Here is a 25,528-nt window from a genome sequence, read left to right as displayed (position 1 = left end):
GGGATGGGGAAGAAAAGGCTCCCGAGTAAACCCTACACAGATGCAGAGTGGAGTCCCTAAGATGGTTGGGTGGCATTTTGTAGGCCTCCTTCTGGCAACTCCAGCAGCCCAGCTGGTGCCTTATGCCCTGCTCTTCTTTCCTTTGGACCACCTCAGGGAGGCCGAGGGGGGAGGGTCTTGCTGTCTGGACACAGGGTTAACACCTTTGTTTTGCAAAAGACAGGGCAGGGCAGGGGACAGAGAGAGATCTGAAAATTGTTAACATTATTTTGCCTCAAAAGATCTCACGGAATTTTAGGTTTTTCCGTTCCTTAGGATATATGATCTACTCTATGTGTAACTCCACGTGTCAAGGGGAAAAAGAACTGGAAGAGAATGGAATAAAAATAAATATTTTTAAACGGATTATGAATAAATTCACAATTTATTACAATTTATTACTGTTTTGAATTTCATTGTGCTATTGTCTTCCATTGATCTGGACGCTTTTGTTGTTGCAGCCTGAAAGAGAATTAGCATTTTTTGCTGCTGCTGCATCACTCTCAGGTTGACTCATCTTAAGCTTGTGGTCCACTAAGATCCCTAGATCCTTTTCCCTACCAGCAAACCAGGTGTCCCTGGTTCTTGCTGCCCAAGTGCAGAACCTTAGATTGGCTACAGATCCTCTTTGCTCACCACCAGGGAGTGATCAGTGCTGTGGTAGCTCTGTGTGGCATTAACACAGTTCAGTGCAATCGCCTGGTGACAATCCAGTCCAGCTGGTGCCAGTGACCTGACATCCAAGATATCTCCAGGACACTGAGTGTTTTGCCTTGGTAGACCATACCATGTTCGTGATGCAGAGGCTGTGGTATGAGCACAGTTCTGGTAGTGTTTTCCATTCTTGTTCAGGCTCCCGATACCAAGGGGGCCTCTGTGGTTATCCCAGCTGTGATGAACTCTCCCAGCAGGAATACTAACAGTAATAATAAGAATCTGGTTGGGTTTCCACAGCCACTCTGGGCAGCTCCCAGCAGAACACTAAAAACAGAATGAAACTTCAAACATTAAAAGCTTCCCTAAACAGGGCTGCCTTCAGATGTCTTCTAAAAGACAGATAGTTGTTTATTTCTTTGACATCTTCTGGGAGGGCGCCACTGCCGAGAAGGTGTTTGCAGGCTCCTGACATCCTGGTCTAGTTCCTCGTAGAACTTGTTCTTGATCTGTATATCAGAGCACACAGAGCGTAAACACTCAATATGTTAATGGAGGTAGTTGAGAGATGGAGAGAAGGCAAGCATTCTGAGCTCTCAGCTGGCAGTTCTATCACAGACAGAAGGGAGTCCCTTGCTGCAAATCTTACGCCGTGAATCTTCAGGATGCCCTCCTTGCCACAAAAGGTGTAGTTCTCTCTGAGGCTGCCATTCGAAGCAAGTCTTGTCTCCTGTAGAGCAGCAATGTCAATGCTGAGTGTTTTCAGCTCATGGTCAATGATGTTCATCTTCTGTGAGTTGTTGACCTGCAGCAAGCCAGAACACATGGTCCTAATGTTCCAGCTTGCTGGGTGAAAGAGGGTTTGTTCCTTTCTTTTTTGCCTGATATAGCAGTTTGGTCTGCTTAGTGTGAGTGATACTGTGAGCTCCAAGCACCCACTGAGGCAAGTGGCCAGTGAGGACTTTATTGATTGGGGGCTGCCTGGCTTTATTGAGGTTGAATGTGCGCACACACACACAGTGGTCACAGGTTGGTGGGACTGTGCTGCCGCCACATGATTTCTGTTCTCATCCTGAAGCAAAATTCTTAACCCAAGGTACTATTTCATGGTTAGCGGAGTCTGTAACCTGAAGTGTCTGTAACCTGAAGCATCTGTAACCCCCGGTACCACTGTACTTAATTCCTGAACCCAGGTCACAGGTCACAGGCTCACCCTATTCACACCTTAAATGTTCCCTTAAGGCAGGATTTGTGAGCACAGAGACAATCAGAATAAGATCCACTATTTGATTACTGATTCAAAACCCTAAAATGTATTTTATATAATTGACTTTTTATTTCTATTTTTTGTATATCGTATTGTTCTTTTATTGCTATGGCTGATGGCTGAAACAAATAAAGATTCGTTCAATTCACATTCCTTCCCCAAAACATGTTTTTCTTCCCAAAATTCTGCATGTAAACACTGAGCAGAGCCCTAGATGCAGAGAGGAAACTCTCCTATTGAATCTCTGTCAGGGAACAGGAGTCTCACTGGCAGGAGACAGGGAGAAGACAGAATGTAAAAACTTAAGGCTGAACTGGTTTAGTATTCCATTTCTAGCCATTGCCGGTAAGATACCCTTTGGCAGCGCACAACCAAGGCACTCCATACTCCTAAGTGCTCCTGTAGCTGGAGGTTCAATTTAGCTCTTAAGGCCGAAAGCCTTCCTCCATGTATTTGTCTCATTAAAAGCTTAAATGCTCTCTGATGGTCAAGCAAGATTTGATAAGTTCTTTTTAATTGTGTGGATGCAACATTTTTTGTTCTGTAAAGGGCAGCCTCAGAAAAAAACCTGAACAAATTTGTCACCGTGCTGTGTGGAAAGGAGAAATTTAACTCTCCCTCTTCAATGGTTCCCTCTGAAGCAGACATTTGCTTTTCAAGAGAAGCTTGCATTTGTAAATCACTCGTTGTGAGAAGTGATGTATAAACTGAATAAATTAAGCTAAACTAAAACCTAGCAGCATTTTCTCCTCATTAGAATTCAGTAACAGAATATTTGTTTAACGCTCTTGCTTCAAACATTCTTTAAAAGTTTTCACATTTCTCAAGAAATGTTTCTTAAGGTTTCTTCTTGCATCAATTGTTAAATTTATGCAGACACCTATAGTGAGTACACAAACACACACATTTCATTGTCTGTGACTGTCTTGGGAACATTCTTTTCCCCAAAGGTTGTTTAAAAGGTGGTGTCAGGACTGCCTCTAGGTCCCAGCTCACAGAGGACCAACGCCCGGTTGATGTAATGTACAAAAGTCTTTATTGAAGTTTAGTTTCCATTTCAAACCCCAGAGCGCGCAGCCCTACGTCTAGACTCTAGATCGGCGAAGTCCCCTCTGAGTCACTATCCCTTCCGCACCAGTTCAAGATCCTAGCCCGGCTCCACCTCCTGCGCTGTTCCTTCCTCCTCTGGGTCCTTCTGCCCCCTGGGGTTTCCTCCTTCCTGGACTCTTCTGATGCTGACCCCCCTGAGTCTTGCCCTTCCTTCCGGTGGGCTTTAGGACCTGGCTCCCTATCCGGGCTCCCTGCTGTGCCGCTCGCCTGTACATTTGAACTTGGCGCGCGCGCCCAGCCGGTAACCTTCCTCCTGACCGTTTCCCCGCTCTCCGATGTGGGCGTGGTCAAACCTGACTCATCTCCTCTCGCTGGTGGTGAGAACACTGGTCCCGATTCCTGGGACTCCCCCTCCCTACTGCGCTCTGGTGGGGAAGCTGGTCCTGATTTCCAACTGCTGCTCAGGGAGTCCCCGCTGGCCCCTTCCTCCTGGGGTTTTCCCCCTGGAGCCCCCCTTGCCCTGGCCATCGGCGCTCCCTTCTGTGAATCTTCCGATTCGCTGGAGAGGCTCGTGGAATGACTCTGGCCACTGTCACTGCCTCCACCCCACTCGGATTCCTCCTCCTCGCTCTCCATTTGCTCCCCCTCCTGTGTCTCTGCTCCTGAACCCCTGACAGGTGGCATATTAATACTGGAAACAATTTTATTATATAAATCTTAAAGTTAAAGACTGAAGAGAAACCTTGTTTTCCGCAACCTCCTTCGCCCATCTCTTGAGAACTTTGATTGGTTTTTTTCTTTCTTAGTTCTGAATTTGGGTAGTTGCAAGCAAGCAAGGATTCTGTGCGTGTTTGTTTAAATAACAATTATTATTGCTGTGTAGCCCAAATGCAAAGCTCTAGGGCAGCCATGCTTAGCTCTCACAGTGGGTGGCATTCTGCCTGACATTGTGCTTCTGCTACATTTATTAATCTCCTCCATCCGCCCATTAAACCTGAGAAAAAGGAAAAGAGGGCACGACTCCCCTGTTTCTGCCATTCTGACCCACATAAAATGACAGGAGTGCGTGAGGCACACGCAGACCGTGTCAGTGGGTGACAGAAACTGAACTTTGCCCCTTGGCTGATGTTTCATATATGAATACAGCATTAAATGTTCCCAGGGCTATCGGAAAAAACTGATGCTGCAGTAGGACTGGTAGCCATTTTTTAATGTGCAGAGCAGATGTTTTATGTTATTTTATTTTTTACCAGTTTATGCAATCAGGGGAAATCTTGTGTTATTATGTACGGGGGGGGGTAGTTATGTTATAGTGTGTTGCTTTTCATTTATTTTTGCTGTTTTAATTGTTGCATTTTTCATTTTTAAATATTGTGTTGTTATTATCATTATATGCCTATATCTACTATATAGTTTGTAAACTTGTTCACCTCCGTCTGTTGTCTTTGCACGTGGACACTTCTTAAGATATCGTAACCAAAATTTGCACAATAGTTTCTGGGATCAAGGAGGTTTTTCTCTATGTTTGGAGTCTACTGGGTGCCTTTCAAAGCTACCCTAAGTTTAACCATGATCCACCCAACCACCCCTGCCTTAGAATTCTATACCCGCCAACATTTTTCCAATGAAAATAGGGATGTCCTATTCCATAATGATAATTTTACTATTTATACCCCACACATCTTACTGGGTTGTCCCAACCACTCTGGGCAGCTTCCAACATATATAAAAACATAAACATTGAACTTTTTTTAAAAAAACCTTCCCTATACAGGATTGCCTTCAAGGGCTCAGATAACTCCATACATTCCAAATTTTCTCAATTGAAAATAGGGACATTCTACCACACCCTCCAACTTTTCTCCTACGGAAATAGAGACATACTATCATACATTTCAATATTTCTCTGGTGAAAATAGGGATGTCCTAAGGAACAGTGGAACATTCCAGGATCAAATCAGAAAGTGGGGTGGTTTCTTTAAATCAGGGAAGACCCTGAAAAACAGGGGCACTTTGAGGGTCTAGAATTCCCAAGCAATGTGGGGCAGTTTGCACCAGTAAATGAAGTGACGTTGAAGCAAGGACTTCCTCTAGGCATTAAACTACACTTGTTCAGCATTATCAAACATTAATACAACTGTAGTAGAAAGCACAGCCGGCCCACCCAAGAGGCAAGAGGAAGCCACCGCCCTGGGCAACAAGATTCATGGGACAGCAGATCCCAATGTAGATCTTTATTCCCCTCTTTTTCTTGATGTAGATCTTCACTCACCCCTTTCCCCCCGTGATGTGGTGAAGGACACCATTTTGTGGTTCGCCTCAGGTACCAAAATGTATTGAGTCTCCCTCCTAATAGCTGATTTCAGTCAAAAGGCCTTATGGGCGCCTCTGCTTACCAGAGCCACACCATTTATTAAAGTGCCAGGCATAAGGTAACCTCCTCGCAGTGAGAAATTGAGAGTTCACAGTCCACGGAACAGCAGATGTGGCAAGACCCATTAAGAACACGCAAGTTGATTGAGGGGGTTTCGGAGATATTCTAATATTTTGTATAGCTCAAGCTGCTGTGTCTTTCTCATCAAAATATGTCTGCCGCTGCACTCTCCACTGAGTTGCAAATCAACCTGCCAAATCCAAGTGATGGATTCGGAGGCTGTAATGGAACACAGGATGGAGGAGGAGGTGGCGGCGATGGAAGTGGGAAACTGAGACATTTACAGATCCATGCCATCTTCAGTTGTGGCAGCTGGGTCAGCTTCTTATGTGGCAGCCTCTCAATTAACTCAGCTTCCCCCAAAATAGGACCCCAAAGATGTTTCAAACTACAACTCCCATCATCCCACACTGTCCATGTCTGGAAGGGGAAATGTGGTCCAAAACATGTGTGGCGTTTGTACGGAGCCCCCAGTCGTCTCACGGACTATTGACCCGTACACCACTAATCCACTGCCACCAACCAGGTCCTCCCTGGTAAAATCACTTCAGTCTCAGTCAGCTTTTCAATTAATAAAGAAGAGTATATTTTATTTCAGACACAAACAAAACTTTTACAGCATTCCAAACGTTGTTGCTCTTTACTTTCTTAGACTTATTTTCCTCTCTCAATCTCTTCTACCTCCCCACACTCAAGAACCCACTGCCCTAACTGTCTCTCTATTCCCAACTGCTTCTCCAACTGCCTTTCCCAACCAGCCAACCCACTAAAACCAACCAACTGCCGACCAACAACTCCCAACGAACTCCCCTCAGAACTAGTTTTATAGACCCACTGACTCCACCCCCCTGGGTCCTGTCTGTGCAACCTATTTAACTATTTCCCCTCCAGCACTCTCTCATATATGTTAATGTCACAACATGTTGCAGTACAGAGGGTTCATCTACTAATTTCATTTTCTCTTAAATTTTCATCCTTCCAGTCTTAAACACAGTTCCACATCAGCTTGTGTTTGTGTGTGTGTTTGTGTGTGTGTGTGTGTGTGTAATAAGTTCTCGTGAAAAATTCTCCAGCACTTTTGTTCAAATACAGGTTTGTTTGCAATTCTGCCTAATATTCACATTTTTACGAAGTGATATTCCCTGATATAATATAATATAATGGATGTTCGCAACCCGCAGTGTTCGTAACCTGCAGAGGTGCATCTGCGCACGACGGGTTGCGATTCGACGCTTCTGCACATGCGCAAAGCACAATTTAGCACTTCTGTGCATGTGCGACCCCCAAAACCTAGAAGTAACCCGTTCCGGTACTTCCGGGTTTTGGTGGGTCCGTAACACGAAAAAACACAACCTGAAGCATCTGTAACCCAAGGTATGACTGTACAATTCTGTGCATTGTTTTCACCAATATATGCATTTTTATGCACATTACTTTGCTGGAGAACCACGTCGCAAAATTTGGAGAAGTGTGAATTCTGAATGAGGCTGCAATTCAGTTGATGTTACTGTTTTGGAAAGCACATGTTCGCCTTTGAATGAGAACTGAATAGAATTTTGCCCCCATCGCTATCTGGAGGGTTGGGGAAGGGTGACTGACATAGATGCATCATAACATACAGTTCCCACTGGCCCAAGAGATATCCTTGGAAGGGATGGCTCCCCTTTCGAATGGAGGATGTTGCTGGAAGAGAACTTTCGCTTAGGCAAAGGCCCTTGTATGTCCTGGCACATATCTGCATATCTGACATATCTGTTCAGTCTGTACATCAATAACCAAACTAGTTAGTGTAAAGATAACAAAATACCCAGTACCTGTGGGGTCTGCCCTTGAAGATGGTTTGGAGGCTACAGCTCATGTAGAATGCAGCTGCTAGGCTGGTTAAGTGGGGCAGCCCCATGGCACCGTATGCCCTGAAAGCTCAGCACTGGCCCTGTTACTAATGATAATGATTACTAATGATAATGGTTGATATATTTTTAACTGGTTGGGTTTTTATGTTTTAACTGTTTTTAATAATAATAATAATAATAATAATAATAATAATAATAATAATAATAATAATAATAATATTTTTTTAAAAAAATTATACCCCCGCCCATCTGGCTGGGATTTCCCCAGCCACTCTGGGTGGCTCCCAACAGTATATTAAAAACATGATAAAACTCCAAACATTAAAAACTTCCCTAAACAAGGCTGCCTTCAGATGTCTTCTAAAAGTCAGATAGTTGTTTATTTCCTTGACTGATGGGAGGGCATTCCACAGGACGGGCGCCACTACCGAGAAGGCCCTCTGCCTGGTTCCTTGTAACCTCACTTTCTCGCAGCGAGGGAACCGCCAAAAGGCCCTTGGAGCTGGACCTCAGTGTCTGGACTGAACGATGGGGGTGGAGATGCTCCTTCAGGTATACTGGACCGAGGCCGTTTAGGGCTTTAAAGGTCAGCACCAACACTTTGAATTGTGCTCGGAAACGTACTGGGAGCTAATGTAGGTCTTTCAGGACCATTGCTGTATGGTCTCGGCGGCCACTCCCAGTCACCAGTCTAGCTGCCATATTCTGGATTAGTTGTAGTTTCCGTACTTCAAAGGTAGCCCCACGTAGAGCGCATAGCAGTAGGCCACGTGGGAGATAACTAGATGTGTTTGCTGCCCTGGGTACCAGCAGGAAAGGCAGCTTATCACTTGGATAACTAGTAATAATAACATACCCTCCAACATTTCTCTGATGGTAACAGGGATGTCCTAAGGAAAAACGGGACATTCCAGGATCAAATCAGAAACCAGGATGGCTTCTGTAAATCCAGGACTGTCCCTGGAAAATAGGAACACTTGGAGGGTCTGTAATAATATTAATATTAACAACAGCACTCTCTCCTCCAAAAGAAACAGAGACTGAACTTAGTTGTGAAACTCACTGGGACCGCTGTCTCTTAGCCTAACCTACTTCACAGGGTTGTTGAGAGAATAAAATGGGGAGGAGAAGGACAAAGTATGCCACTTGGATGAAAATTGGGGCATAAATCAAATATATCAATACACAATAATCTAAACTCATTCATCTGACAGTAAACTGTCCTGAAATCATGCCAACTGTCCCCAGGCAAATGAGGTCAGGGCTGTGGCAAAAGCATCTCAAAGGCTTCCCTGAAGCTCTCACATCTTAAGGGGGATGGAGAACAGAGGGAGGGGGCAGATGCAATAAGGATTTCTTAGCAGAGATGAAATGGGAAATTTGCATGATTTCTCAAAATTCCACCAACTTCAATGGTACTTGCTCCAAGGTGTGTGTGTAGGATTGCAACTTTATATTGAAAGGGGGGGCACTTTGTTTTCTAGCTACCAACCTTTGTATGGAATACTAAGTCTTAGAATCAGGATCACTGGACTTGAGCCACCAACTGCAGCCAAAAGGTTGAGCTAAGCAGCCTGGCCTTCTTGCAGGAACGGCAGCTCACTGCAGGCTTCTTTCAGTCTTCCAGCAAAGCTGCAGTCCACCGCTTTACCCCTACAGGTGAATAATCTGCCTATTTGGCTCTCAAGTTGCCTTTAGTGAAAACTAATTCCCCACCCCACCCAGCCTTCTCAAGCTGTCGGAAGGAGCCGTGGCCTTAATAGGCACCCGAAAGTTGCCTGCTTAATCCAAGATGCCCAACTGCAACGTAAACAGAGGGGGTCAACAACAAGAGTTTGAAACACCTTTGTGAAGTTATAGGTGAGAAGCCACCCATGCTTGCCATTGCAGTCAATGGTTAAAAGCAACTTTGTTCAGCCCAAGGAAGAAAAGTGAAAGTACTCGAGGAAGGGGTGTCATTACTGTTATGGATGTGTACACACACACACTCAAACTTCTCCAAGCAGTCTGGAAGTCCCAGAGATGCAAAGTTTACCCAGGTTTAGTTTACAAGCAGGGGTCAAGGGAGACTTCAGGTGTTTTGTAATGTTTGGGATTATTTGCAAATGTATAGTATATAAAAAGGTAAAGGGACCCCTGACCATTAGGTCCAGTCGTGGCCAACTCTGGGGTTGTGGCTCTCATCTCGCTTTACTGGCCGAGGAAACTGGCGTACAGCTTCCAGGTCATGTGGCCAGCATGACTAAGCCGCTTCTGGCGAACCAGAGCAGCGCACGGAAATGCCGTTTACCTTCCCGCCAGAGCGGTACCTATTTATCTACTTGCACTTTGACGTGCTTTCGAACTGCTAGGTTGGCAGGAGCTGGGACAGAGCAACAGGAGCTCACCCCGTCGCGGGGATTCAAACCACTGACCTTCTGATCAGCAAGTCCTAGCTCTGTAGTTTAACCCATAGCACCACCCGCGTCCCTATATAGTATATATATATATATATATATATATATATATGTAGGTTTTGGTGTCCTCGGGTGTCTTCCCGTGTAAAAGTTGGGGTGTCTAGGCGACGTTTCGACGAGGTCTCACTCGTCATCTTCAGGCTGGTGCTTTCGGCTTCTTGTTACTGGAACAGAGCGGGATCTCAATGTTTGAGTTCCTATAAGTACTGTAGAGGGGGTGTGGTGTCTAGCCTCCAATGTTCTGGGCAGAGAGGAAGTTCCCAGGCTAGTGTGCCTTTTCTTCTTTTGTTCCTTAATTACTTGAGAGATACCTTGAGTGATTTCTTGAGTGATATCCTGAGTACCACTTAGGTGGGTCATTAGGTGTGGATTAGTTGCTAAAGTCTTTGTGTCTTGACCTCTTGAACTTTGTGAAGAGTTTTCCTGAGAAGATGGCTGTATTGCCCTTAGTTGTGCTTTGGCTTGGCTTCGTGTATAGGGGCGAGCTGTGGTTTTGTGGCTTGTGTCAGCCAGATCTGTGTAGGGATTGCAGGGGGGTGCAGCATCCGGAGGTGCCACCATGGATTGGCTACTGGATGGTGTCAGTAATTCATCTGTGGAGAGGGTCTGGGTTTGGGTCTGGTGTGGTTGATTGGTGTTGGCGTTCTGTGTGCCTCTGGATCTGGTGTCAGTTTTTGTGGGGAGGGCTAATTTCCAGATGTCTGGCAAGCGGGATGTGTCGTCACGCTTGTTCATGTTGTGAGGGTGTTTCTCTATCTCGATGGCTTCCATGATTATTCTCTTGTGGTGATGTTCCGTGTTAAAGAGCAATTTGGAATCTGCAAAATTAATTTCGTGTCCTGTTTCTTTCATGTGTTGGAAAAGAGAGGAAGTTTATTCTTCTTTTTTGACGGCATTCTTGTGTTCTGCGATACGTGCATTTATTCGTCTGTTTGTTTGTCCAATGTACGTGGCTGGGCAGACTTTGCAGGGTATTTCATAGATCCCTTGGTTTTCCAACTGGATTTTATCCTTGGGGTTTCTGAGGATATTGGTTCAAGAGGTCAAGACACAAAGACTTTAGCAACTAATCCACACCTAATGACCCACCTAAGTGGTACTCAGGATATCACTCAAGAAATAACTCAAGGTATCTCTCAAGTAATTAAGGAACAAAAGAAGAAAAGGCACACTAGCCTGGGAACTTCCTCTCTGCCCAGAACATTGGAGGCTAGACACCACACCCCCTCTACAGTACTTATAGGAACTCAAACATTGAGATCCCGCTCTGTTCCAGTAACAAGAAGCCGAAAGCACCAGCCTGAAGATGACGAGTGAGACCTCGTCGAAACGTCGCCTAGACACCCCAACTTTTACACGGGAAGACACCCGAGGACACCAAAACCTGCATTCCTGTACCCGTGAAAATCTACGAAAGCAAATATATATATATATATATATATATATATATATATATATATATATATTTAATGAGTATATTTATTTAATAATAATTATCTCCTCCTTCAAGCTAAGCTCGCGAGGCAGCCGACAACATTAAATACACAATATTTAAAATAGTTTAAAGCAACTTGCAATCACAAATATACAGTAAGCCCTAAAAATAAACACCTCATGTGCCAAAAGGCAGAGTAAAGAGACGCATCTTTGGCCGCCTCTAGAGATATTGTCACCCAAAAGTTTCCTGAGGTGAGGGTCTATATGAATGTCCAGGTGCAGGGCACCAATTTTGAATCAAGATACCAGACCAAATTGCGACTTTGTAGCGTGACTTGTCCAAGCTCACAAACCTAGCAGCCTGTAATGCGTCACTAGATTAAATCCTGATTTGCCTTATTTCCAGCAACCCAAGTGCATCTTCTGAGTGGCCTGTTTGTAACATTAAGCCTTATCTGGCTTGGAAGTGCCCTGATATGACGACTCTCCTAGATATGGTCTTTTGTGTAGAGATTTTTATCAAAAGTTTTTTTTAATGATATGGACTTTTGAAGCATCCCCCCCCCCCCCAGATATGGTGAATCCCAGCCCCAAGGGGCAGAAGCTTCTGTTGCGATGATCCTTGCCTACTAGCAGTGAGTTTAAGAACATCAAGGTCCTACTGGATTTCCAATGGTGATTTCCTGAGTCCATCATCCTCTTCTCCCAGTAGCCAGATGGCCCAATGGGAAAGCTTGCAAGCAGCAAGTGAGCACAATAGCACTCTGTAGTAAAGGAAGAGCCTCTACCCAATGATACCCACTTGGAAAAATACTCATTTCCTGCTAGACGGCAACTCTGTTTTTTTTTCTCCTCCCCTCTCTCTGTGCACCCCCCCCCATGACAACAGACTTTCGTTTAGCATCAGGTTTAACCAGCTTACAAGGTATTCTGCAGACAGCTCCAATAACAACCCCACAACCCCTTAAGAACATTTCCTCTCGAACTAAGAAATCATTATTCTCAGCCATGCTGGAAGTGGACTGAAATCAGCATCCCTTTGGAGAATTTTGAGGATTTTGTCAGGATTCCTCTTGTTTTTAGTGTATACACACACACACACACACACACACACACACACACACATATATATGCATTTTTTACATTAGTGAATGATTTCTACTATGCCTGGCAGTCAGATCAAACCATTCAGGCATCTTTCTTCTGCGATATTTTCCCCCAAAGAAAACATGAACATTCCTGTTCAGGCTTCCACCCTTGCCCTCTCCCAGAATACTCTGCTCCCAGAATGCATCACCGCTCCTTCATAACCACCTGGGCTGCCAGTGTAAACATTGCTGCTTTTATTCTTCTTGTCCAACCATGACCAACAGCTTTTACACACATCAAACACAACCAGCTTTCTACCACCCAACCAACCCACACCACAAACTAACATTGGCCACTCTATACATACAGGTACAATTTGGTGAAAGGTTGCATGAGTCAATCTGGGTCGCTGACTCAAGAAACTGACTAAAGAAACAGCAGCCAATTTTTAGTCATGACACGGCCAGGATTCTTGCATTGCAGAGGGCTGGACTAGATGACCCTCGGGACCCCTTCCAACTCTAGGATTCTTTCCAACTGACAACATTCCATGACAACTGAGCATGTTCCAGCCCAGCCATGCTCTCCTCCAGAATATACCATTCCATCATCCCTTCATCATGGCTATAGTAATAATAATAATAATTTATTATTCGTACCCCGCCCGTCTGGCTGGGTTTCCCCAGCCACTCTGGGCATTTACCAACAAAGATTAAAAATACATTAAAATGTCACACATTAAAAACTTCCCTGAACAGAGCTGCCTTAAGATGTCTTCTGAATGTCAGGTAGTTGTTTATCGCTTTGACATCTGATGGGAGGGCGTTCCACAGGGCGGGCGCCACTACCAAGAAGGCCCTCTGCCTGGTTCCCTGTAGCTTTGCTTCTTGCAATGAGGGAACCACCAGAAGGCCCTTGGCGCTGGACCTCAGTGTCCGGGCAGAACGATGGGGGTGGAGATGCTCCTTCAGGTACACTGGACCGAGGCCATACTGGGAGCCAATGTAGGTCTTTCAAGACCGGTGTTATGTGGTCTCGGCGGCTGCTCCCAGTCACTAGTCTAGCTGCCGCATTCTGGATTAGTTGTAGTTTCTGGGTCAACTTCAAAGGTAGCCCCACGTAGAGCGCTTTGCAGTAGTCCGGACTGCAGCTATCACCTGCTTCCTTTTTACTCACCTGAGACTCCGCATTCCTTGGCAACTGAGCAGGCTCAGTCATCACTGGGTTGCTTTTACAGAAGACACCACTTCAGGGTTTGTTTTTGTTTTGTTTCTGCTTTTCAGGGGGTACTGCTGCAAATCTTCAGATTGTTCCCCCCAAAAAAACATGCTGATACGTCCGTCCGTCCCTCCTCTTGTTTTCCAGTGGCCTTGTCAGTGCTGATGGTGCTTACCATCAACGTTTGCTATTCAAGAAAGTGATATATGCTCATTTGCGCGCGCGCGCGCACACACACACACACACACACACACAGTGCTGCCATCATCACAAAAATAGGGATAAAAGTGGCCCATCAGGATCCTGCACTGCTGCTATAATTAATGGCAAAATGGGTGCCACGTTGAGAGGATTCTGCAAAATCCTGGCCTGCTGTGGGCTGCTAGCTTACTGAAGAGTTCATTCTGCAGGAATCTGTTTATTTAATGTTCATCAATTTTGTATGAGGATTATTAACTGAATTGTTAACATTCCCACCTTTTTGGCATTTAACTGAAATTTGACTCATAGGTTATGGTAGCATTTTAAAAAATATTTTTGTATTGCATCTTTTGTTTTTGAGGTTGCAGTTGCTCTGCATGTTATTCTTCACTGCTTTAGGCTTCCTTTTATTGATTAATTTGTTTGTTTTATCTCATGGGCTCAGAGGAGCTTAGCAGTTTTTCTAAATGTTAATAGTTTGATCCCCAAGCGATCTAAAGCAACTGAACTATTTGGAAGAGGGGGGAGGGTAAGAGAGGCCCAATGAAGTGAAAAATAGCATTGGGAACAGAAAAAACATTGTTTGTGTGTTTTAAGCAAATATTTCGTGGCCAGTTTTTGGCTTTTGTATATGGAAATGGAGGAAATGATATCTCGTCCTTGAGACTTCAGCCAGCAAAACATTTTGGGTTGGCTATGAATATTTCCCAAACTCCTCTGTTAGTTGAGGTGATATTTTTTTTCTACCATTACTGAATTAAAACGTGAAGCATATTTTGCTCCTGCAACTTAAAAGGCATAAAAATCATCTGCTTAAAGAGGAACCCAACCCTCCAGTCTTTCTGCATGGGCTTCCATGCTATTGCCTCTCTGCTTAGCAAGGCTGACTCAGGACATTTTGCTGCCTCAGACAAAGGACAAGACAAGAGCCTCCTCCAATTCCAGAACTGGTAGCTGAATCTTTGGGCTACATACGCACCAAATAAAGCTTTACAGCCCATTTGAAGAACTTTCCCCTCACCCTCCAAGAATTCTGGGTTTGTCAAGGTTTGTGAGGCGTAAACTACAGTGGCCATAATTATTCGAAGGGAAGAATGTGGTTCAAATAGGCTTGCATTAGAACACCCTGCTGGATTGGGCCAAGGGTCCATCCAGTCCAGCATTTAGCACTCTCCCCTCCTGTCGTTTCCAGCAACTGGTATCTGAAGAGCAGAGCCATCATGATTAATAGCCAATGATAGCCCTTTCCTCTGTGAATTTGTCTAATCCCTTTTTAAAGCCATCCAAGTTGGTGGCAATCACTGCCTTCTGGGGAGCAAGTTCCATAGTTTGTGCCGCTTCATGTGCACAGCAAATATACCGTATTTTTCGCTCCATAAGATGCACTTTCCCTCCTCTGTTCTTTGCTCAATCACTCCATTTCCCACTCTTTGAATCTTCCTTTCAAAACAACCATGCCTGTTTTGAGAAAACTTCACAGATTTAGGAACTGGAGCGCAATCATTTGATCTCTTTGCTGTTGCTCCATACTCCAAGCACTTCTCATTTGCACAGCCCTGGTTCTCGCCCTGACTATTATCATTCTTGATTAATAACAGTAAAATGCTCAAATTTTAGTTTATGTGACCACTGCCAATACTGACTTCCCAGTGATAATGAAAACAGCTACATTGTAATGGAATGTCTATCCTTTTCCCATTAACTTCATTATGTACCGTGGCTCGCTTTAAAGCAGCAAAACGGACAGAAGCTGCCCGCTTTGCTGTTTTAAATAGTTTAGTACAACATTTGAGTCAGAATCTTTTTTTTCTTGTTTTCCTGCTCTAAAAACTAGGTGCATCTTATGGTCAGGTGTGTCTTATGGAGCGAAAAATACTGTGTGGGCGGGGGGAGGACTAGCTATCTAAAATGACTTTAAATGAAATGAAATAACAACAACAATTCACACTTGCAAAAGTTCAATGTGCTTCATTATCTTGCTGTAAGATCTGATGTGGGGAGACTTGGTCCTACAAAATGTTTTAGGACTCCTAACCACCATCAGTCCCAGCCAGCATGGCCAATGTTCAAGGATGGTGGGAGAGTCTAACAACTGTGCTGGCCCAAGATATTTTGGCACCTGAGGTGAACCACAAAATGGCAGCCCTACCCTGTCCCAACAAGGAAGAAGGGATGAGGGAAGATCTACATTGAGAGCAAGGGTGGGAGGAGGCCAACATTGCCTCCTATTTGACAAGAGGTCTTTGTAGAGGCGCCATTGGGGGGGCTGACGAAGAGGCAGGAAATCTGGACTCCAAGAATGTGTGGGGCAGGTGTGGCTGCTGCTACAACAGCAGCAGTGGGTAGTGCATGGAGGCCGGATCTGCTGCACCTGTGGATCTTGCCATCTGAGGCGGTTGCCTCACCTTGCCTCATGGGTGGGCCGGCCCTCACCTCTGCAATATAGAAAGAGGACACAGCAAAACGTTTGTTTATCAGTATCCTACAACAGCAGTGAATTCCCATGGGGTCAGTCGCCCATTCCACAAAAGCAAGGATTACTTCCCTGTTGTCTTCCTCTTTTTGCTGCCCCTAGCACTTCTACCAGTGTATCCAACTGCTCTGAAGCAGCTGGGGAAACAATCCAGTGCTGGGTGAAGGGAAAAAGCCCTGCTTGAGACCCTGAAGTCCCAATGCTGGTCAGAGTGGGGCCAAGACATGGGACCTCTGGCGTCTCAGGTGCTGTTTGAGTCCAGCTCCCACCAGCACCAGCCAGCATGTCTCATCAACAAGGATGAAGATGGGTTGAATCCAGCAACATCTGAGAGCCACAGGTTCCCTGTCCCTGGTATACATACGTAATTGGGGGTAGGGGACAAGAACGCCGCATGGTGGGGACCAGAGATTTACAGAAGATTGGAAGAAGTATATGAATTATTTGAAGAGCAACTGTATTCAACAAATTACACTAGTAGGACTACAAGAAGTTTTGTAAGGAGAAATATATGAAGTGTTACAAAGTAGGAAAAGATAGAGATAGAGATATTGGCCAGTGTGGTGTAGTGGTTAAGAGCGATAGTCTCGTAATCTGGTGAACCGGGTTCGCGTCTCCACTCCTCCACATGCAGCTGCTGGGTGACCTTGGGCCAGTCACGCTTCTCTGAAGTCTCTCAGCCCCACTCACCTCACAGAGTGTTTGTTGTGAGGGAGGAAGGGAAAGGAGAATGTTAGCTGCTTTGAGACTCCTTCGGGTAGTGATAAAGCGGGATATCAAATCCAAAACTCTTCTTATGAGTTTGAAATGTAATAGGGAAAATAAGAAATGCATACTAAGAGATTAGACTGGAAAATTTTCAGAGAGGACTGATGGAAGTCGAAAAAAATGAATAAGATATAAAAGTACGTTTAATTACTGTTGAAAATGATATGTTAAAAAACTAATGAAAATTTATATATAAAAGAACACAGCATGGTGGTGTTTGCAAGAATAGCACCTCCATTACTCTCTCAGATGTAGGAAACCACCTTATACTGAGGGCTTGCCCTCACCAGAATCTACTGCATGTCTGCAGGCGTTTGCATTCCTATTTAATTTAAGGGGGGGGGGATGCAGACGAAAAGGCTGATTTGAAAATTCAATTTATGTGAATAATGGTGTATTCAGCATCAAATGTTGTTGAGCAAAAAACAGAGTAGCTAGCATAAAACACCAATTTCCAAATCCATTCTTTATGTATGCATATACATATTGCTATAAGGCCAAACACACAAAACAATGATATCTGTTCAATACACCACCTGGAAGCATTAGAAACCATAAGGCTATGATGATATAAATAATCAATTCCATTAACACACAATAAAAGTTATATCAGAAGTACTCCAAAAGATACTGTAGCCATAATTTAATCACTTGAGATAATAAGGCACATAAATAATTGTTGCTTACCAATCTTATTATCATACAAGCCTCACTGGAAAAAAATCTTTACTGGTGCCCCAATCTTAATGCCAAATCCTACTGTATCTCAGTTATACTAGCACACAAAGTTAATTGGTTGCACCTGACACATACCTTAAAGATGTACTGTTACCATTCATACCACGAATGTTGCCAAATACTGCATAGCCCAAATACCCATGATGGAAGTGGTTTTTCTTAAACAGGATATTAGCAATGCAAATTATGATGTATTGAACTTTTATATAAGGACTTGGGTCAAAATGTGAATTTAGACCTGAAGGAGTAATTGTCTTTAAACAATAAATGTAAAAGCACATATTCTGTGTTCAATATCCATTGATACTGGGAGAAAATCAGTGTCCCAATGTCCCAAAAACACTCCACCAAGGGAGCTTCTCTCTAGCCCTGTCCTACGCTGTGTTCCTGTTTAATTTGACGTTATCTGACATTACCCTCTAACAACACCAATGCTGATGCTTTTTTCTGATAATTTGGGGAAACCAGGCTTCAAACTGCTTCCCCAGGGGTAACACACAATTTGTTTCAGTGTTTTGTGGTGGGCGGATCAATTTTTACCTTTAGTCACTCCCCTTTCCATACCCACTGCTTCTTAAATGCTTTGATTTCTTTGCCAGCTGTGCTTGTAAATATTTCAATTACACTCCTAAACAGCAGAATTTCTTTTTCTTTTTCTTTTTAATCCCTCAGATTTGCACAAAACCGAAAAACTGCAGAAGCGAAACACATTTTTTTAAATGTCTACACGTGATATACAGTGGTACCTTGGGTTACAGATGCTTCAGGTTACATACGCTTCAGGTTACAGACTCCACTAACCCAGAAATCATAGCTCGGGTTAAGAACTTTGCTTCAGGATGAGAACAGAAATCGTGCAGCAGCAGTGGGAGGCCCCATTAGCTAAATTGGTACCTTAGGTTAAGAACAGTTTCAGGTTAAGAACAGACCTCCAGAACGAATTATGTTCTTAACCCGAGGTACCACTGTATTGAGCAACGATCTGAAAAGAACATTCTGAGGATTTACATCTGCTTTCATTTCTTCTCCATCATGCTAGAAGAAGGGTGCATCAGGAGTTTACAGAAGCAAAGAACTGTAGAGGTGGGTGGTGTACCCAGAGTCATCTAGTCCACCCCCCTGTAATGTAGGAATTACAGCTAAAGAATCACTGACAGGAGGCCATCCAACCTCTGCTTAAAGGTAAGGATAAAGGGACCCCCGACCATTAGGTCCAGTCATGACTGGCTCTGGGGTTGCAGCACTCATCTCGCTTTATTGGCCGAGGGAGCCAGCGTACAGCTTCTGGGTCATGTGGCCAGCAGGACTAAGCCGCTTCTGGCAAACCAGAGCAGTGCACGGAAACGCCGTTTACCTTCCTGCCGGAGCAGTACCTATTTATCTACTTGCACTTTGACGTGCTTTCAAACTGCTAGGTTGGGAGGAGCAGGGACCGAGCAACAGGAGCTCACCCTGTCGCGGGGATTCGAACTGCCGACCTTCTGATTGGCAAGTCTTAGGCTCTGTGATTTAACCCACAGTGCCACCCGCATCCCTTTTAACCTCTGCTTAAAACCCTCCAATTAACTTAAGTGCACCACCTTTCTAAGTAGTCCATTCCACTCTTGAACAGCTCTTATCATCAGAAAGTTCTCCCTAGTGTATAATTGGAATCTGATTTCTTGTCATTTGAATCCATTGGCCCTTTGGAGCTGCAGAAAACTAGCTTGCTCCATCTTCCATGTGACAGCCCTTTGAGTATCTGAAGACTGCTAACATAGCACCTCTCAAGTCTTCTTTTCTCCAATATCCAACACTCAGAACCGTTCCCCATAAGGCTTGTTTTCCAGGCGCTTTATCATCTTGGTTGCTCTCCTCTGCAAAGGGGTTAGCAGCAATGAGGCAGGGAGGGGGCTACTCAGGGAGCCCCCCCTAATCTGGAAATACACTTGATATGAACTCACAAGGGACATCTTAATGTTCTCATCGTACACATCAGGTGCAACTGGCAAAAAGCTTTAAAAACAAGCTTTCTTTAAAAAGTAAATATTATTCTGTAAGGAATTCTGGCTACTGATCCAACCTTCCAAGCACAAGCACTGGGCACGATTTTTGCCCATCAGCCGAACTCCACTGAAGTCGAGAGAAGCATCTGGCTGAGTCGGTCTACACTGGGTTTAATTATACACATTATCTAAGATTGCCTGGAAACAGGAATGCCCGCCAACAATGGAAGCATCCATCCCATGGCCGCAGTGTGCTGACAAATGCTGACAACAGGGTGGATGAGCCACTTAGCTGTAATTATTTAGAACCCATTAGAATAATATTTTTTTTAAAAAAAAAAAAGGAAAGAACTCAACAAAAGCTGGAATTCCAAGAAGGATTAGAAAGAGGACTGCAGAAATCTGTCATGAGCTGGTCCAAGGGTGTGCTAAGAAATGGAAGACATCCAAGACTTGCAACCTTTATCTAGCTAACTACTTCGATGATCAATTAATGCTGCCTTCCTCTGTGTACATTTACCTGGGCAGAAGCTGCAATAAAATCCACAGGACTGAGCGTACCTGTATAGAACTCTGAGCTGAAACAATATTTCGGATCAATTTAAAAAGCTGTTTCCGATAGGATACGATAATCTTTATTGTCATTGTCCCGTAACGAACAACGAAATTGAAAATCTACATCAGACATTCAGAAACCAACAAGCCTGCTATCCCAGCCTGGGTTTCCCCAATACCTGTTTTAAAGGCTTGCAGTCTCTGCTCCAAGTCACATTTCAAATGCAAAGAACCCTACGAAGGGAGAATGGCACAAGCCTTGAAATTGTCCATCAACAGCGAGTCCCTGGACTGCAGACTGAGCAAGCAAACTATTCACCAGGTTACTTGATTGTGTTTCTATTTAAATCGTAGTAAAGGTAAAGGGACCCTTGACCATTAGGTCCAGTCGTGGCCGACTCTGGGGTTGCAGAGCTCATCTTGCTTTATTGGCCGAGGGAGCTGGCGTACAGCTTCCAGGTCATGTAGCCAGCATGAATAAGCCGTTTCTGGTGAACCAGAGCAGCACACGGAAACACCGTTTACCTTCCCGCCAGAGCGGTACCTATTTATCTGCTTGCACTTTGAAGTGCTTTCGAACTGCTAGGTGGGCAGGAGCAGGGACTGAGCAACGGGAGCTCACCCCGTTGTGGGGATTCGAACCTCCAACCTTCTGATCGGAAAGTCCTAGGCTCTGTGGTTTAACCCACAGTGCCACCCGCGTCCCTTAAATCATAGTAGTTATTTCCTAAATCTGCAAATCTCCATCTTTTGTTTTAGTGATATGTAAGCGGGCACTCTAATGATTTGGAAATATTTTTTTTTGCCCTTGATGATTTATAGTTGGAAATAAATGATGGATTATTATATTTTGGAGTGCTGGTTTGATGGATTAATGCCAGGGGTCAGCAAACTTTTTCAGCAGGGGGCCAGTCCACTGTCCCTTAGCCCATGTGGGGGGCCAGACTATATTTTGGGGAAGAAAAAAGAACGAATTCCAATGTCCCACAAATAACCCAGGGATGCATTTTAAATAAAAGGACACATTCTACTCATGTATATTTTGGGGAAGAAAAAAGAACGAATTCCAATGTCCCACAAATAACCCAGGGATGCATTTTAAATAAAAGGACACATTCTACTCATGTAAAAATGCATTGATTCCTGGACCATCCATGGGCTGGATTTAGAAGGCGATTGGGCCGGATCCGGCCACCGGGCCTTAGTTTGCCCACCCATGGATTAATCAATCTGTTACCACTCATTCAGTTAATCCACCAAGAGTTATTAAACCAAGCAGCAGTTTTAATTGCCATGCATCATACTAATACTAACAGCACCTCTGAGATTATTTTCCCCTGCAGCATTTACACATAATGCCAAAGCAGCCATTGCTTAGCCCCACATGAAGGGAACCCAAGGAAAGCATGGGGCTCTCACACTCCCCACTTCCTCCCTGTGCCCAGGAAGCAGGCTTCCAGAGAGATGAGAGTCACTTTCAAAGAGCAGTTGCCTTGTTGTGTTGGTCAAACCAGGAATCCCAGTTTAGAACAAGCCAACTTCACAACATTTCCCTAATAAATAATCCCAAAGAAATAAAGCAGCATTTATTCACATGGCTAATAATCATAATACTATTTTAACTTTATTGCTAAAATAATTCATAAATCCAGAACAGGTGTACATGGTTCCAATTCAACAGAGTGGAAATGGTCACATCTCCAATGGGCTGGTTTGGAAACGGCCCCCACGAAAAGTGGTTAGAGTGGATATTCTAATTTCAAGAAGGAGATTCTGATGAGTTGTATTAGTTGTATTATGCCTTCTAATGTAATCAGAGGTCCCATTAACCCCTTTTGGTAGGCTCAAGAAAATCAGCCAGATTGGACAACATGGAATTATGCGTACCAATCCCCAACAGATACTTCCTGAATCATCCATCTATCACACTACAGAATAGTTAGCCCCAGAAAGTGGGGCTGCCACCCCCTAAACCGCTTGCCATTGCTTGTAAATCTGGCAGTTTTGGAAATGTCATAACTGCTGTAAGATGGCCAGCTAACTAAGCCTCGCCCCCCACACCCATTATGACACACACGTGTGTGTTTGTGTGTGTGTGTGTGTGTATGCTATAAAGAATACAGGATTTATTTATGCTGATTCAGTTTATTGCCTATCACAGATAACCAAGGCAATCTCAGAACATTTGGAGTTCCACAATACAATCTATAACAGCAGAGTTGTGCATCTTAAACACACACATCTGATACCATAAGGCTATCGTCTTTCTTTGCACGCAGTTGATGCATTACACATGCTCCCTTTAACTTCATGCTAAAATAAATAAATGAAGACAGAGGATAAGGGGTGTTTTTTAAGGTAAAAGAAGAGCAACGGTCTAGATTGCAATGTGTCAGAGTTATAGATAGATAGACAGATATCTAAAAGAAGGCAATCGGGGATGGAAGACAGAGCGTAATAAAATGTATTTGCAAACCGTCCAGAAAACTGTCTGCAGTCAGCTTCTGCACAAATGACACTTGGGCTGCAAAGCTAGAGTCGGACGCCTTCTGCCACTCTCAGAATGACACCCGCCTGTCCCTTCTTCCCTGCCCCACCCCCATCACTACTTAGAGGTTATGTAATACTGATCTACCAGGGCATTAAGCAAATCACATGACACAACCCAGTAAGATTTCAAACCGCCACCTACAAAATTTAATTAGCAGGCGGTAAACAAGAGAGGGTGGGGGGTGGAAACGCTCATAGGATCAAGAGATAACGCGCTTCTTAATACTATAATCAAAATGCATAGGGATTTTATCATTCCTTGTTATTTATTCTTCTTTTTTTTTAAGGGAGGAGAGTCAGATTTGTCGATAAATCTACAACCAGCACAGATAAATAGCCTTTCCGCAATTGGCCGTCTAAGTCACTGTTACAGAGAAGCTGATTTATAGCAAGCCAGGCCATTTGGTTTAGCTGGCTCAGTGCCCCCTGAACTAACTGGTAGCAGCTCCCCCACTACCTGATGTCCTTTAGCTGGAGATGCTGTGGATTTTACCTGGGACTTCCTACATGTCTAGCGAGACCTCAGCCCCCTTTACCCATATTTGTTCCTTTAGGTCTCTGCAACCCCCTCTGCAGAACTGACACAGAGCATCCACAAACATTGGTGAATGAACAATAGGTCTCAGATTCAGTTCCTGCTGCTTTCAGCTTCTCGGGTAAAAGGGCGGGGAAAGTTTTACCCCCAGGGCCCAAATATACATCATGCCAACTGCTTGCAAGCATGTTATTGGTATTTCTTTACTTACTATGGGGGAAGGGTGTGAATGTGATTGTCACAGGGTGTTGTTGTTTAGTCGTTTAGTTGTGTCGAACTCTTTGTGACCCCATGGACCAGAGCACGCCAGGCACTCCTGTCTTCGACTGCCTCCTGCAGTCAAACTCATGTTGGCTTCGAGAACACTGTCCAACCATCTTGTCCTCTGTCATCCCCTTCTCCTAGTGCCTCAATTTTTCCCAACATCAGGGTCTTTTCCAGGGAGTCTTCTCTTCTCATGAGGTGACCAAAGTATTGGAGCCTCAGCTTCAGGATCTGTCCTTCCAGTGAGCACTCAGGGCTGATTTCCTTCAGAATGGATAGGTTTGATCTTCTTGCAGTCCATGGGACTCTCAAGTGTCTCCTCCAGCACCATAATTCAAGAGCATCAATTCTTTGGCGATCAGCCTTCTTTATGGTCCTGCTTTCACTTCCATACATGACTACTGGGAAAACCATAGCTTGAACTATACGGACCTTTGTCAGCAATGTCTCTGCTTGTCACAGGGTAGAGGAGGGCAAAATCTCCCATCCCCATGGGTTGCGATCCCAATAAGAATAACCTCTGTGCTTGAATTTTTTAAAAAACAAAACACCACTTTACATAACATGATTGCAAGCAACACAATTAGACAACTTATTTATTGAGCATTCGTTGTAATTTGTTATTTAAGGAGCCCTAGTTATGCTTTCTTTGCAGAGAATTTAGATAGTGCTGCATCAAAGCCAGTGTCATTCCACACTTTCCATTGCAGTACCCTGCCACTCACCTTGTTGCCAAAAGTCGGGGGGGGGTTGTAGCCGGGAGAGGCGGGGATTGTTGCATAAGACCTCCTGAATCAACTCTATAAGTGTACAACCTGAATTTAACAGGGTGCGATTGAATCCCACCTAAAAACGGTGCCTGTCTGGAAGTGCCCAGTGGTCTTGGAATCACACACACACACACACACACACACACACACACACACACACATTTGCTTGGCAAGAGATTTAATCTGTGGCGTTATGCCATAGAGACACTCTGCATTGTGAAAAGGATGTAAAATGCCTTTTTGACTCTCAGAAACCAAAGCTGGATATGCATAGCACTAAAGAAAGCCCATAACAATTGAGTACAAAAGAAACCCAAATTTTATGACAAGTTACACTGACTTTTGCAGTCACTCTAAATAAGGCAAATTACTATGACTTCTTGGTCTGCATTGCTCGTTCCACACTTGGCACTATTTACTCTGCTTTTTCTCCTCTTGGAAAAGAGCAGCAAATCACACAAGGCCCTGAAGCCTCATCCTCCAATAGCTGTAAATCTAAGTCAGCATGTCTCCCAGATTATGCAATTTCACTAGGTACTGCTACCCATCTGCTTCCAAACATATATTTTCAGTCATGAGGGCCAGAAACTTACTCTGTTAACAAATGACGCTCATAGGAAGCTGTCTTCCAAATCTCCCATGTACCCAATGTTGGTTACCCTTGCTAGCAAGAGCTGTCCAGGGTCCCAGACAGAGTCATTCTGATCCCCTGCCCTCTAACCCTGGGGTAGGCAAGCTAAGGCCCGGGGGCTGGATGTGGCCCAATCGCCTTCTCAATCCGGCCCGTGGACAGTCCGGGAATCAGTGTGTTTTTACACAAGTAGAATGTGTCCTTTTATTTAAAATGCATCTCTGGGTTATTTGTGGGGCCTGCCTGATGTTTTTACATGAGTAGAATGTGTGCTTTATTTAAAATGCATCTCTGGGTTATTTGTGGGGCATAGGAATTCATATTTTTTTTCAAAGTACAGTCCAGCCCTCCACATGGTCTGAGGGACGGTGGACCAGCCTACAGCCAGTGGCGTCGTGTGGGGGGTGCAGGAGGGGCGGCTGCACCGGGCGCAACATCTGGGGGTTAGGGTTAGGGGGCGCAAATCCATGGGTTAGGGGGCGCAAATCCACGGGTTAGGGGGCACAAATCCACGGGTTAGGGGGTGCAAATTACTTGCCTTGCCCCAGGTGCTGACAACCC

The 25,528-nt window shown here is 44.4% G+C and overlaps 1 protein-coding gene across 9 annotated transcripts in view; it reads right to left on the bottom strand.

Annotated features, from left to right (window-relative positions):
- Window positions 1–25,528, bottom strand: part of RIMBP2 (RIMS binding protein 2) — a 273,596-nt gene that overhangs the window by 230,025 nt on the left and 18,043 nt on the right. The gene's annotated exons all lie outside the window — the stretch shown is intronic.

This window comes from Podarcis gaigeae (assembly GCF_964106915.1).
Source record: "Podarcis gaigeae genome assembly, chromosome: 16".
NCBI classification, from domain to species: domain Eukaryota; kingdom Metazoa; phylum Chordata; class Lepidosauria; order Squamata; family Lacertidae; genus Podarcis; species Podarcis gaigeae.
Note: the sequence above shows the minus strand (reverse complement) of the source record. Positions and strands in the feature narration are given on the sequence as shown.